This window comes from Triturus cristatus, chromosome 7, assembly GCF_964204655.1.
Source record: "Triturus cristatus chromosome 7, aTriCri1.1, whole genome shotgun sequence".
NCBI lineage: Eukaryota > Metazoa > Chordata > Amphibia > Caudata > Salamandridae > Triturus > Triturus cristatus.
Window position 1 is genome coordinate 1,769,688,943 of NC_140590.1, and position 16,329 is coordinate 1,769,705,271.

A 16,329-nucleotide genomic window follows, 5' to 3' on the forward strand; every position below is an offset into this window, starting at 1 on the left:
AACAAAACGTTAGTCCAACCTGTGGGGATAAAACAAACAGTTATCTAAATACCACAGGGTCCATCAGTCTTCTGAGTCAGGTGGCAAGACGACGTCAGACAGGAGCTGGTGACTTGGCTTGCAGCAGGACCTTCTTGGCGGGCACCCGTAGTTTAACCTGAGGGGTTCAGGACACGACCGCTGGCGTGGAGACGTCCGCTGCATACCGTCTGTTCACTGACGATGACATGTCTTGCTGTCTTGCATGGCTTCCACTTTGCTGACGTCGGTGATGGTCCGTGGTGAGGTCTAACAGTTCCTTTTAGTGGGCTGCGTCGTGACCATGGATGGAGTCTCAAGTGAGAATTCACAGAGGTGTTGCTGGACTGACTGTCCCTGTTGAACTGCTGGGCTGTGACCGGTAACCTGTAGGTGGGGCAGTGTCTCTCCTCGCTCTTCCGCCTGGGGAGGCCCGTCGTAGGAGCTGCTGTGGGACTGTAGGAAGGCTGTGCTGGAGGCCGCTGCTTGTGAGCCGTCTGGGGGCAGCTGCAGGACCGCTGAGGAGCCGTTACTTGGTGGCACGCACAACCCTCACGGGTGGATGAGTCTTGGTCAAGACTTGCACTCGCTGCCGTGGGTCCGGTGTGGGCCAGGTTCACAGGTGGCTTCTGGTTTCTTTTAGTCGGCTTGTGTGGCAATGCTTTCGGACCCCAGTCCATCGGTACTCGGGGAGTGGTGTTTGACGCATGTGCTGATGGCTGGCGTGATGACGGTTGCCAGCCATGTGGTGAGTCGGAATGACAGGTGGTGGTGACTTGCTGGGAGAGTTTGGATGTCAGGATGGACCTTGGTAGCCACGTGCCTCTGCCTTGCTGATGTTGAGTGTCTGTGGCGGCTTAACACGTAGAGTGTGTGGATCCTCTCTTGCCTGGCTTGGGGCCACAGCTGACTCCATCTTGAGGCGGTGTGAGGACGGACACTCAGTGCTGATCTTCACCCGTGGCACCCGCGGACAGGAGCAGGGATGCCACTTGACTTAGACTGCCGACGCTTGGGGATGGACGGTCGCCAGGGGAAGCGTAGGGATGAGACGCGCTTTGCGCTTGCTGCGGCTTATGTTCGGTTCACCCGTGGAGCTGTATCCAGGGATGTCGGTCCGCCTTGGTGGCTGTCTGGTGTGTCAGGGTGTGCTCTTGGCTTGCTGTGAGTCCTTGGTCTTCTCCCTTTGTTGGTCTGTTCAGCCCACCTGTGTTCATCCGATCTTCGAGGTGACAGGGCTGTCACTCTCTTCTTTTCTCGAGGGCGTTGCGCTTGGACCTCGATACGGCGCTGTCGTGGCACCGGCATCTGCCTTTGATCCGGCATGCTCCTTGCTTGTTGGGTGATGTGACGTCCGGTCGCGTGTCGCTGGTTGTTGGAGCGCATGTAGCTGTGGTGGCTTGCCACGTGGGGTGTGCGACTCCTCTCTTGCCTATCTTGGGTCGCGGCCGACTGTTGAGGCAGTGTGAGGGAGGACACTGTGTGTGGTCTTCGGCACACTGCGGGGCTTCGCTGTGTCGGTGGAGATGTGGGTGCTCTCCTACCTGCGTTCAGCAGTGCTTCTTTGTGGAGATGCCTCCTGGGTGCTGTCTGTGCAGTCAGGTTCACTGGCGCGGCTTTCTGCGTGCTTCTGGCTTTGCGGGTACTTTGCGTGCTCTGTCGTCTTCTTGGACGCTCCCTTCTGGCACTTGAGGTGCCTGTGGTGCGGTTGGTGGTTGTGCCAGTTCACCCGTAGGGGCGGGTGATGTGACCTCCTCACTGGCTTTGGGCAGCCATGTGTGTGGTGCGTACTCTGCACCAGTCTTTCTTGCACTATTGCTGGGGCAGCGTCCCTTGAGACGTCGGTGCCTTAGCTGGTCGTCCGTTCTTGTTGGTGGAGGCTGTCCGTACATAGCTCTGAGCTTCTTGCAGCTCTTTGTGGGGTTTGGCAGTCTCTCCTTGTACTCACAGAAGTGGCAGGCAGCGCTCTTGCTTCTCTGATGCTGGTTTGCGCTGGTGCAGCTGGGGGCATCTTGGGGCTCTTGGGTGTGGTGGCTACCTGGAGATTTCGCTGTCTTTGAAGGGCGTTCTGGCTGTTCTCACTTGCAGGGTGGAGAGGGCCTCTTCTTTGAGGGTGTGTCTTGCTGTGCCAGGTGCAGTTTGTCTCAGCAACTGGGCGTAGGCCATCTTCCAGGTGACGGAGGTGTGCTCACTTGGATCTGTTGACTGCCGCTGCCGGTTGGTAAGCTGGATGCTGCGCTCCAGTACTGATGGTCGGTAGGGTGCAGAGCAGCTATGCTTGTCGCAGGTCTGCAGCCATCGGTTGCGGTGGGCAGTGAGTGTGCTGGACTGCTCTTTGGATGTGCTCGTTCGGGACCTCCTGCTCGGATCCCTTTGCAAACTCCTTTTGCTGATCCTGCCGCTTCTGGCAGGGTAGTAGGGTGTTAGGGCCTCCCCTCCAGTCTATAGTGCTGCTGGGCTGACGGTCGCGGGGTATAGCTGACTAACAGCTCTGGCCAGGCAGTGCGTCTGTCCCTCGGCGCGTGGTGTCTGGGTAGCCACCAGGTGGCGCTGTGGTCGTCGCAGTTGCTTGCCCTGGATGCTGCAGGTTGTGGGGCCTGGGGGAGCCGGTGCAGTGACCATCCGTGGCCACAGTGTGGGAGCTGAGAATACTGCGTGGTGCACTTGGTGCTAAGGTGAAGTGAGCTGCACTCTCCCCTTGTGTGGGGTCCGGGGCATTCCTTATAGCTTCGCCTTGTTCCGCCTTGTCCCTAGGTCGGGGGTCTACTGGTCACAGCGGACCTGTGGATGCATGGGTGTGGCTCTCTCTGGCATGATGAGGTTGTCCTGCTGTTGGTTTCGCCCTGCAGGCTGTTTCTTCCTCCTGTGCCTGGTTGGTGTAGCTGCGGTATCACTCGTGGTCGCTAGGTGGCAGTGCAGTGCTTGGCAGTGCCCGGCAGTTTCTTCTGGACACTGCAGGCTTCTCCTCTTCACTGGCTGTGGCGACGGCCTCTGGCGGCATTCTACCACTCGGCTGGCGCAGACAGGGAGCTAAAAACACAGGATGTCCCCCTCCTCATACCACCGGCTAGTGCGTGTGTCAGTTCTGTTTGCTTTCAGGTGCAATGGGGCGCTGTGGCCGCCAGGTGGCGCTGCAGCCACTTGTCCGGCGGCAGAAAGGAAAACCCTTGATGTGGTCTGGAGGTTGGCTGAGAAGCTCACCGGCAGGTAGGGAGTGCCGTCGTCTACTTTGTTTAGTGCTCAGGTTTGCCTCTGTGTTCACTCTTGCGGGCCGTGGCAGGAGGTGTCAGCCTGGTGGGTGCTTGTCATAGGCTGCTGGGTTGCTCGATCCTTCCTCTCGGCCTTCAGCGCGTGGGGCTGATCAGTGGCGGCATCCGGCGCTGGATTAAGGCGCCTACTGGCAATTAGGCCGCGCGCCTACCCCTGGACCATACTGGTCGCCTGCAAAAGGTAGGGGGGCACAGTCGGGGCATCACACATGGGCTGGGCGGCTCACAGCTTGCTGGCGGTGGTGTTTGAGCATGGACAGTGTTACCTGTACTCCTCCGCGTCCCGGCTCATTCATGCGCAGGCTTCACACCAAGGGACAGCAGCCTTGGTTGTCTCTCTCGCTGGGTGCGCACCAGGCTGGCGGGTGACAGACTTCTCGCGCTCACCGTATGTGCTGGGCATCGCTTCGTGCCAGTGCGGTCGGGCAGCTTTTGGGTGGTCTTTGGTGCCTCGTAGGCGGAGGAGGCACGGGACACTCACCACCCTCCTGTCGGCGCCGCTCGGACTCCGGTCGTCACACTGCCTGTTGCGGTGGGCGAAGGCACTCTTCCCTTGCGGCAGCGACTGCCACGACTAGGGGTCACGATGATGGCAGCATGAAGAGGTTCCCAGGGAGCTCTCCGGGGCCTTAGTTGTCTGTAGCACCTCACCGTGAAATTATGTGGGCAGTTCTCGCCTCGTGGCGCTGCAGCCGCTCCCGAGGCAAACAGCTGCTCACATCGTCAAAGGCTGTGGGCAGTGGCCGGAGGTATGCACCGCGGTGTGGCAGCTCTGTGCCCTTTCTTCACTCGCAGACCACTGTGTGCCGGCCGGCAGTTGCAGGGTCACGCTGTGTGGTCAGACGGGTGCCGGTGCCTCAGGGTATATTACTTTTCCTACCTTGAGGAAGACGTAGCTGTCGTGCACGGGATCTGGCACCCCCTTGTCGCTATTGTAATATTGGGCCTTAGGCCCACATAGTAAGGAATAACGGACACCAAGGGTATGCTACAGTAACTGGCCACGAGCACGTGCACCCGGGCCCTTTTATTGACGGGGCCACGTCACTCGTGGCACCCGTGATGGATGGGTGTGGGGGTGCATTGTGTCCAGCCCTCGAGGGAGTGGCTGGGATGACAGCTTCCTGCGGGACACTAGAACGTGTCTCGCAGGACACTACAGGGAAGATCAGAGCTAAAACTAAGACAGCTAATTTTGGGAGAGTTTGGAGAGATTGGGGGACTTGCTGTCATGAGATCATCAACTCACACTAGTGTAAAGGTTTTCAAGAATTGATTCTGCAAACGATAGATGATGAAACATAATTGAGACACTACAACAAACCAGAAATATGGCACCACAGAAAGTTCCATTAGCATCCCCAAGTATTTCTTCCCTTCTAAAGTCCCTATTAGAAATGTTAGTGGCTGTACAAAAAGGAGGAGATAGCAATACTTCATGAGATGTTACAAAAGGCAAGATGTCATGAGCCTAGGAGCATAATATCTGTAGGCAGGGCACAAATAAACAGTGTTTCTCAGACCATTTTGACTCAATCAACAATGCAGAAGAAAGAGAGTTGTGCCAAATATAAAGTATAGCATACCCCATTGAACCCATCCCACAAATGGCAGGACCCTGAGTTCAGATTGGGGATAAGGGTATTCAGCTCCTTTCCCCTGACTTAAAACTGGTGTTTTCCGTAAACATCGTCATCGTCTGTGATGAATGAAAGAGATTAACTCTTTGGTCATTATAGCATTGCCTCTCCCTTCTTTCTGTATATCTGTTTTCTGTAAAACAGGCTCTGAATCTACAGTTCCCACAAAGATGATCCCTGAAAGATAAACGCAAAGAAAAAAGACTCTTAGAGCAGCTGCCTAGGTTTTTGTCTCAAAAAATAAACTGAATATTGTTATCTTAAATGTTCCCAGGGTCTCACGGAAGGAAGGTTTGGAGCCATAGTAAGACAAGTCTCGTGCCTGGCTTAGGAACACGGCTTGTTCAAGAATCACGTGGTGCCAGGATTTTAAATGTTTTATCCCAGAGTTTTCAGAAAATGATTGTACTGCCATTCAATGTGGAGTTGGCAATTTCCTGAAAGCTCTGTATCACACTTTGAAAATGGGCAGGATGAGCTTGAACTTATGAACGCTTTGATTACAGGGCTACAAATCTACCTCATTTTCAGAATACGTTCTATCTATTCTATTGTCTTCTTCTGCTAGAAGTTTACACTGTCTGAATACATATTGTTTTCATTGGCTGGTATTAATCCACATTGTTATATTTCTTTTCTTTATTTTATTCGTGCGGTTTTAAATGATGTTTAGTAAAGAGAACAATAAATATAATTTATTACTGGTCATGAAAGCCTCTTGGAGCAGAAACTGTTCTAATAATTTCAAATTATATAGTTTTCGACAACTTCACTCTGTGGTGTCTCCCTCTCAATATTCAAGCATGTATGTCTCTGAACCTTCTTACTCTAAACCCACAAAAAACTGAATTTGTCCTGTTCACTCCCAGGTTCAAGAAGTCCTTCAATCCTGATCTGGGCAACATCCCTGACTTTTCCTCATCTCTCTTTCTCCCACTGTCTCATCACTGGAATCACATTATCCTGGACTCAGTCCTTTAGATGATCCCTTATATCAACAACTCTCCAGGGGGCATATTATCAAGGGCCATTTTGCTGCTTTTTTGGCTTTAAAAGCCAAAAAAGCGGTGAAAATTACATAGCCCTATCAACAAGGCGGCGCTAACATGCATTAGCGCATGTTAGAAACCCTTTTTCAAACACCACACTTTGCATCGCTAAAGAGATTTAAAGTAGGCGTTCCTTTCAGGAAACAACAGGAAAATGATTGCTAACCGTACATCGACGTATTTACAAGCCGTCCCAGAAAAAGCTTAGCGATGAAAAACTCCACGCTAACCGCTGATACTAACGTCTGCTAAATTCTGAACTTAGCCATGTACATAATGGGAGGTGTATTGTTTGGTTACATCCACTTCTCCCTATTTACAACATTTTCTTCAGCGCTGTTCTTACATCGCTGGTTTTCATGCGATATTGATGTCAATCGCCGTATATCGCCAGTTTCGCATCGCAAATCGTTGCAAATACGCCGCTAACATGGCAATGTGATCTGGCGATATACGGCGATAATGTAAAACGCGCTAGACGCGTTTAGTGATATTTATCGCTCGTTGTTGATGATATGCCCCCAAATCGGCACATTTATACCTGTACGCATTAAAAAAGATTAAACGCTTACACAATTATCTCTTCTAAAATAGATCATGCCCTCATTTGCTCAAGATTCCGCAAACAGCTCCCATGTCCTTAAAAACTTTTTTGCAAGTTGCTACCATAATTGTATCATCAACTAAGAGATTTATCCACATCTCTTCTATCCTTGCCAAGCTACATTGGCTGGACATTAAGGTCAGAATAAAGTTTTGGGGCATATTATCAAGACAGGCGATAAAATTATCACCGCTTTAGCGGCACAAAACTGCCACTCATACAGCAATAATGGGCTTGATAATATGCTCTATGGAATTCCAATTGAAGCTCAGGTTAGACGTCCTTCACATTTAACATGGGCTTCAATTGGAATTCCCTAGAGCATATTATCAAGCCCATTATCGCCGTTTTAGCGTCAATTTTCTGCCGCTAAAGCGGCGATCATTTTATCGCCTGTCTTGATAATATGCCCCTAAGTTTGTTTGTCTGGCGTACAAAGCTGCCCATTTTAACTCCCCCTCATATCTCTCCAGCCTGCTCTAACAGCCTCCTTTCCTCCTGGTTGGGTGGTAGCAGAGCTTAAGTAGCAAAATAAAAGTAAGCCCTTCACAAACCACCATGCTTTAAATCTACTCAGACCCAACATCAACCCTTCTCAGGTGCTGCTTCACTTCTGGGGAACTACCTCCAGAAGAAAACCCAAACCTTCTGCAAGCACCTAAAAGCATTTTATGTTTAGATTGTACTAGCCTGTTTAAGACTCCCTGCGGTCGAATCACCATGTTTTTGGAATTGTTTCTTGCTACCTCTTCCACATGCAACCTCAATTTCTCATTTTCTTGTTGCTCATTCATTCTATATTGCCCCTTTTTGTATATGACATTTCCCTCTACCTCCCTCCATTCTTTCAACTGGCTCCACTTCTTGCCCCTGCTCCTTGCTCACTCCTCCTCTATTTTGTCCCACCAATCTTCGATTCCACTGCTCCCTGCTCACTTTTCACCCTATTCTCCTTCATCTCTCATTGATTCCCAATCCCCTTCCACTTTCTCTCATCAGCCTCTTCTATCATTAAGTAATACATATCTGACTGATGAAAGGAAGAAACACATGTTATGATTTACATTAGCATAGAAGCATACAGGTCATTTGTATTTTTTTCTCATTTTGGTTGACTAATTCACATTAGGATCAGTTTTGATTCTGTCTTCAGAATTAATTCTCTGTTCACACGTTGGCAGTGTTTCGATATTTTACAAATGTCTGCAAATGTTTCTAGAGATCAGTCACTGTTCTATTTTTCTCCAAAGTGAATTGCAGTTGCATAATTTTCCTTAGCTTTTTTGATGGCACTTACATGATCTAAGATCCATGTCTTAGGATATCTAATCATAGGACCTACATATAGCATAATACATGGACATCATAAAATGTGGTTTTCATAGTTTGTCTTACAGTTGATGAATATTTGAACAGAACATCATTCCAATAAAACCCTGGATATTTGTTGTCTGATACGAAGCATACACACACATTTGGCAAGTGTCACTTTTGCAAATCATTGTACACAATAACGAACAATCTTTACTGGTATTAATTTTGAACAGGCTTGAATGCAATTTATCTTTCACATTCAATGATCTTCCATATGGTATATCTGTCTTACGATTTATAATTTTACATAGCCACAGATTACTCCCTTACAGCATCTAATTTGAACTACCAATCTAATTTATTTTCCATGTTTCATTGTTGTATAAAGTAAGAAATCTTAATTAGATATTCTTTCCTTCTTCATTTTCATTCTAGGTCCATCAAATTGCACTTCATTTGTGATCTCTTCAGAGCTAATTTTATGTTGAACGATTTATTCCCTTAAGTCAAAATTCTTTTAGTCATTATTTCTTGATATATAATGCCAGTAGGTAGTTATGGTTTGGACCTAGTTTCCATAGGACATTTTTTTTTGTTTTGCTAATAACTTTGGATCAATTTGAAGAATCTTTACAAAATTACCAAACTAGTTTGCCACATAGGGATTTTAGACACGAAGACAGCCCGAACCACTGAACGGAATTACAACAGATTCGGCAGAAAGCTAGATCTTGGTCCAGAAAGAGTGATTTTTGTAATTTGATGTAAATCTGTTCAACAGTTTTGGAGCTATTAAAGAAAAAAGATGTATGTATATCTAGAGATGCAGATTCACCATAGAGGATCCGCGAATCAACGCCCCAACAGAAATTCCATGATTGGCTCACGCAACCGGAGAGAACATTTGTAGGTGGCATTTTCTGAATCAGGACAGGGTTCCCGGGGAGGAATGATGTAGAAACAGGATACAAGGGGTCAGGATAGCTGTATCCTGACCTCATGGGACTGATGGAGGGGTTGGTTAGGAACCCCTCATGGGGAAAGAATTGTGGAAAACTGTTTTTCTTTTGCATGCGAGGATCATCGGATGCACCTCGGAGCTCAGCGCAGCCCCCTGTGTGTATTCGCAGTGAGTCGACATCCCAATCAAAAAAATCACATGCACAGACCTATTCACACAACCACTGACACACCCAGTCACACATCCATACAGCCACTCACACACCCATAGTCACTCACATATCCACCCAGAGAACGACTCACACACCGACTCACACACACACACACACACACACACACAAACACACACACACTGACACTTTTTTTAGTCAGTCAAACAGCTTTTTTCGACCGTGCCCATAAAAGATCCAATAAAATCCAGCAATACAAAAATACAATAAATATTAACACAGTAAAGCAACTTGTTATAATAAAACAAAACAGTTTAGCATTGTGGGTTAAAATTGTGAAACCATGCATAAAATGGTACTGATAAAAACCTTAGGGTTACACAGTGACTGTGGGTACATAGCCATTGGAACGGAATAAAAAGCCCATAAATAATACAAAATCCAGCTCATTTAACCACACGTTGTCTTATCGCCCACATTAATCCCAGGAATCTAGCTACCCTGCACATAAACAAAGGGCAAGGATCAGTTTTCAATATCCTCAAAGCAACAGAGTGACTAGTGGTACCCAACTGTCTGTAAATGGGTGCCAAACAAGCTGAGTGGGGCTAGGCATAGGCAGGGCACGCAAGCAAAACATGCGGTACAGACGCAACATGTGAACTACAAAAGGGCAGCATGCCACTCTCAGAACCTGTCCATTTTGAAGTAAATGACCTAAGAGATAGTGTTCCCACTAGGAATTTATAACATAACTTCCTGTCAAAGGAGCTAGAGATCAAGGCCTAGTATTTTTCTAAATGTTACGTCAATTTAATATTTTGAGATTGCTACTTAATGTACCCACAACTTTTGGTTCCTTCTTACTTGCATGTAAAGTCCAATATAGTTTCTTCATGGGACCCTTCTGCATCATGGGCTCTGCCATTGGGTGTGACTAGCATTCCCCAAGGCCTAGGGTGAACAACAGACTCTTCATGGCTATCATCAATGGAATGTGGTGAAATCTATCCTCCCTAATAAATCCATTGCATAGTGGGCCAGCTCTAGGGTAGACCATAATCACTGCCAAAAAAGCAAAGTCCTTCTGGTGGCCTTGAATGCAATCTTATTCATACCCAAATCCAGATATAGAGGTTATAGAGGAGTAGTGGTAGGGAGGGCTCTTAAAAATGTACTCTCTGAGTGCTCTAAGATGGATACATCACCAAAGCCCCAAAATTCAGCCCTGTAAAGTGCGGCTCCAAAGGCCTTGACGACATAGACCTGTAAGGCGGGGGCTATAGGATTAGTGTAAGAAGTATGGAATTCTTTCAGGATGACCCCCTCTGCCTATGTTTCAGCAAAGCGAGTCTACCCTCTCCAAGGCCTTCTCCCAAGCACTAAGATGCCCCTGACCTTTCTATGATTTGTGAAGACCATGAATTTTTTTTTGGTCTATATTTATTTAAAAGCCACGGTCATTGCAAAAGGCACTACATTTATTAAGAAGTAATTGACGATCACTCAGAGTTTTTTTTATTTTGAAAGAGTATCATCTGCTTATAGCAAAATTGGGGTTTTAACATTTGCTATGTTAGGGGCATCCACAGAACAGTTTGAAAAATACTCAACAAGATCATTTAAGTATAATGAAAAAAGAGTGGGGGCCAGTACACACCCCTGAGGAACACCTTTCTGCAAAGGGATCTTACATCATGGTCAACCTCAGATTGTTGCACCGAGTGATAGACATGGTAGTTCAAGACAGACTGGAGAGTGACCACAATCCCTTGTGTCTCACTCTACACTCTCTCTTCGACAAATTTCTAGTTGACCCTTGAATTCTAGTTAGTACTTGTGGTGTGGTTCACACATCAGGCAGGCGGCTCCTTAAATGGCGGCAGGCTATCGCACATCCACTTACACAGCCAATCACATAATCACTCAGACACCCAGACAGCCACTCACACCCACACTCACAGACCCATAAAACCACTCAAATACCCACTTACAGAGCCACACAGTCACACACCCATACAGCAACTCACTCACACAGTCAAGACCTACAAAACCATTCACATACCCACTCACACTCTCTCATAAACCCACTCACACAACCACTTACATACCTTCACAGCCACTCGCACATCTACTCACACACCATTACAGCCACCCACATGCCCACTCACAGACCCACAAAACCACTCACACACCCACTCACAGATTCACCTATCCAAACACCCACCCACACATACACACACTTCTACTCATATTAACACCCACACTGCCACTCATACACCCTCTCACAGAACCACAAAACCATTCACACACCCACATAACCACTCCTATACCTACTCACACACCCACACAGTCACTTACACACCCACACAGCCATTTACACACCCATCTTGCCACTCACACACTGACAGTCACTCACACAGGCACTCACACACCCACACACAGGCAATAATACACTTAAAAATTTAAATAGCATATGTTTGGACTTGATGTGTTATTGGTTTAGTACTGAATGTGTCCAATATAATCGGCAGACCGCTTTTTTGACCAAAGATTCCTGAAGACTTGGTGTATTGTGTGAGAAGGTGGCCTGATATATGCTGTCCACTAGTTCTAGTGGGCACCTTGTATCAGTCCAAACAACCCCTTATGGTGATAGGTTAATGACAACCTTTATTGAAAGCTATCCTAGTGGTAGCTATGGAGGGCAGCCTTCGGGCTAAGTCTTGAAGGAATGTAAAGCAGCTTGTTTTACCAGTCTTTAATCTCTTGAATGATCAAATGAAAAGAGAACCACACCAGGTATATATTCAAAATATATGTTTTTAAGATAAAACACACCCCTCTAGTCTCTTTATGAGACTGGAGTTTGAAGTACTTAGTTTACAAGTTAGCAATTATCAGTAATAGCACAAATACACGTTTGGGCCCCAGGGGCGTACAAAACCATATACCAAAAAAGTGGTATAAGAACCACGACTGGAATAGACACTAGGCCTATAGCCGGTAGAATCACTGGGACCCAAAGGAACCACCCAAGGTAGTGACACAGGGGACCCATGGGGACTGTATGCAGTGTGTAAGCACAACCACAGGTTCCCGTTATCTTCTATGGGCAATGTCACGGTTGGAAATTTAAAGATTAGGGACACTTCTAATCGAGTCAGGACCAAACCCTTTTGGACTTAAGAAGTTCGAGAGCACCGGAGTACTCGAGTTACTACACCGAGGGAAGCCGGGTGCATAGGTGTCTTTTGGTGTCGGATCGTGTCGTCAATTTCAATGGGAGCCTGCAAAGAACTGCTGCTGCCGTGAAGAGGAGAAGTGTCCGAAGAGATCCAAGCCTGGGTCTAGGATGGAAGGAACCTGAAAGCAGAGGGGACAGAGTCTGGGTCACTTGCCAGTGACCGAGGGCAGGATGGACCAATGCCCATAGATGTCGGGTGCTTCAGGTGAGTTGATGGGTGTTTTGACTCTTCAGCCACAAGGTCCAGGAGGCATCGACAAAGTCCACAAGCCGAATTCAAGCTGTCCCACGAAGTTTGTCCAGGATGGACCCAACAAGCCTTGGCAACGGCAAGTCACTGGAATTTAGAGAAAGGACTGCGGTGCAGACCAGCAAGGTCTGAGGGACACACCCAGTGAGGGTAAGTCAGGGCATGTCTGGAGCAACCAGGAAAGCCCAAGCAGAAAAGGAGTTGCCTTCATGGGGACTTGCTAGCCAACGGGCTATTGATCGCGAAGGAGCCTCGAGCAGTCACAATTGAAGCTGGCCCATGGGTCACTCGCGGAGTAGAGGCCAACAATCTTCAGTGCAGGAGATGCTCAAGGCTGGGGCTACTCGGAGCCCAAAGCACAACTTCAAGGAAGACCAGGAAGATAGTGGTGCTGCAAAAGTTCACGGTGTCCAGGGATCACGGTTCCACGTCACCCACGATAGCCACGGGCCTCAGCTTTGCTGTGGATTCAGGGTAGCCTCGGGGAAGTCTGGAAATCCACCTCTGGTGATGCAAAGACGTCGGCGTCCGGCGGGAGCTTCAGTGATGCAGACCGGTCAGTTGCTTCTTTGGTGCCTGCCAAGCAGGGGAATCACTCCTTGACCCCAAGGGAGATTTCAGGGGAGGCATAATATATGCTGCAGCCCCTGGTAGGCCTCTGAGGTACCTATGCCCTAGGTACATAGTATACCATATACTAGGGGCTTATAAGGCACTCCAGAATCCAATTAGATATGTACCTAGTGTACATGGAAACCATTTTAGAGAGGAAGCAGCTAGGCTGTGGTCCTGCTTAGCAGGGCCACAGCCAGACTAAGGTAAAAAAAACTGTGAAACACCTGCAAAAAGTGGGGGTACCCATGTGAAGCAGATCCTACACATTGCAATTATAGAAAGACTGCTTAAGTCACCTTACCTTAATTTACAAAAAAAACATAAAAAAATATATATTAGGAATGAATGTGTGAATAAAATGTATTTTAGTAAATTGAACTTATGGGTCAAATAGTAGCCCAATTTATATTAAAAATAAGTTCACTAAAAAAAAGGGACATTATTGTTAGGAAATAGCATTTAAAAAACCTTAGCAATTCACTGAAAAAAATAAAGGCTACAGGGATGTTATAGTGAGGTTCAGATTTTACACACACAAAACCATATAAATTCAGCAGTTATAGTTATCTCAAGTAACTATAAAGCGAGCCCTAAGGTAACTATAACTTGCTCCCTCGCCATGCTTTGCTAATTACCCCACATATAACATTACTCAGGACATCTTCTATGACATCATTGATAATATCTGTTAGATTTGGGGGTCTCTAGTTGGCAATGGTTTGAACATTTGACCAAATAGGGATCCTTGCGTCTAGTCAGGGTAAGGGGGTACACTTATAAAATAACCCCTGCTCCCCCCCTTGGTAGCTTGGCATGAACAGGCAGGCTTATCTCAGAGGCAGTGTGTTAAGCATTTGTGAACACATACAGTAACCCAGTGAAAACACCACAGATGGACACCACACAAGTTGTAGTATAAAAATAAAGTATTTTTCTATAGACTTAACACAAGAACACAAACGAAAAAAATCCACAATACTGTAATTCAGAATGATAGAAATAGTTTAGTTCACTTTAGATGTTAAATGCAACACTTTATGTTCAATGTACCTTTAGATGCGTAACGCTATACAATGAAAGTGTTGCAGGGAAGGTGATGCATCGGTTTCTTTCACGCCAGAACTGTGATGCATCAGTTCCCTACTGCTGCATAGGGGACGGTGGTGTGTCGGTTCTTCTCCGCGTGGGGAGGTGATGTGTCGGTTTCTTACTGCGCTTCCGTGGCGATGCGACCAACAATGCTGTGATGCGATGAAGATCCAGTGCAATGAAACAAAATGGCGTCTTCTTCTTGATGCGACAACGATGCATGCACGCCCGACGGCCGTGCGGTAACTCAGCGAATCTTCTGAGCCGCGACAGGCCCTGCGACATGCTTCTATGGTGATGCGACGGAATCTGCTGCGATGGCAACACTTTGCTCCGGTGATGCGAGACGCTTCGGTGATGTGATGCGACAGTGGCAGCGGTGACACCCTTCTTCAGTGATGCGATGACAGCGGCTGCAGCAGCAACACGCTTCTCCGGTGATGCGACGGCATCAGATGCGACGGCGACCCTCTTCTCCGGTGATGCGAGGCACTTCGGTGATGCGATGCGACAGCGGCGACACCCTTCTTCAGTGAGCGATGACAGCGGCTGCGGCGGCCTCACGCTTCTTCTTCGCGAGACGCATTTCCAGCTCCTTGTGACAAGCAGTCCCTCAGAAGGCCCAGCACAACAGCAAGCACTTAAAAATAACTCAGGGGAGCTGGTTGGTGAAGTCTTTTATCCCTGAGGCTTCATTAGGAGGCAAGCTCAATTTCCAAGCCCTTGGAGATCCTTTACAAGTTGATGAAAGTAGCACAAATATCCTTTCTCCTTTCTTTGGCAGTCAGGTCACCAATGCAGGCCAATCCCCCAAGCAGCACTCAGCTTAGGGAAAGTCTCCTCCTTTGGCTTCTCTATGGTTCCTCTCCTCAGCAAAGGTTCTTCTTGTTTCCCAAAAGTGATCTAAAGTTCTGGGGTCTTGGTCCCCGTTTTATACTCATATTTTCTTTGTTCTCTGAAGGCAGAGAGGCCTTTGCCTAGTCCAAACCAGTTCTGGTCAGTCTTGGAGCACTTTGTTGACAAGACTCCTTCTTTCCTTTGAAAGTGTTGGCCAGGGACATCAGACGCACCACAGGAGGTGGAGCCAGCATTGTGGAAGGCAGGCACAGCCCTATTCAGACCCAGGTGCAACTCCTCCCACCCATCTACAGGCAGGTAGCTCTGTTCAGACCTGTGCTGACTCACCCTGTCTCCTGGAATTCCCCAGCTCCTGTCACTCAAACTCCAGACATGGAATACACAACCTAGCAGAGGCAGGCTTGGATAGTTAGGCAAGAAAATACCTACTTTCTAAAAGTGGTATTTTCAAACACAGAATGTTAAAACCAACTTCACTAAAAGATGTATTTTATCATTCTGAGTTCAGGCATACTAAACTCGAATTTCTACCTAGTTCCCTGAGTCAGTTAGGATTATAAGATGTTATAATGAAACTGCGCATTCTGGCCTATGGGGAACAGGTAGCCTTGCAATAGTGAAAAACAAAAATGTCTGTAATTCACTATTTGGACATGCCACACACATCAGGGCATGTCCTACCTTTTACCTACAGTGCACCCTGCCCTTGGGCCTACCATAGGGGTGACTAATATGCAGAAAAGGGAAGGTTTATGGACTGGCAAGTGGGTGCACTTGCCCAGTCAACATGGCAGTGCCAGACTGCACACAAGTTCTACAATGGCAGACCTAAGACACACTTTACAGGCTGCTTCTGTGGGTGGCACAACCAGTGCTGCAAGCCCACCAGCAGCAATTGATTTACAAGCCCTAAGCACCCGCAGTGCACTGTACTAGGATCTGACAGTCAATAAAATAAGCCATATATAAGATATATTTAACTCCTCTATCATGACAGGCACCGTACCACTTGCATGGAAATGTGCTCAAGTTAGAGCCCTTCTGAAAAAACCCAATCTGGTTCATTCTAACTTGGCCAATTACCGCCCCATCTCTCTTCTCCCTTGGCTGAGCAAGCTAATCGAAAAATATATTAATTCCACTTTAACCAACTATTTGGAAACCAACGGTCTGCTTCATGTGTCTCAAACAGGGTTTCGTCCCTAGTTGGGAACCGAGACGGCCTTGCTTGCAGTTACCGAAGAAG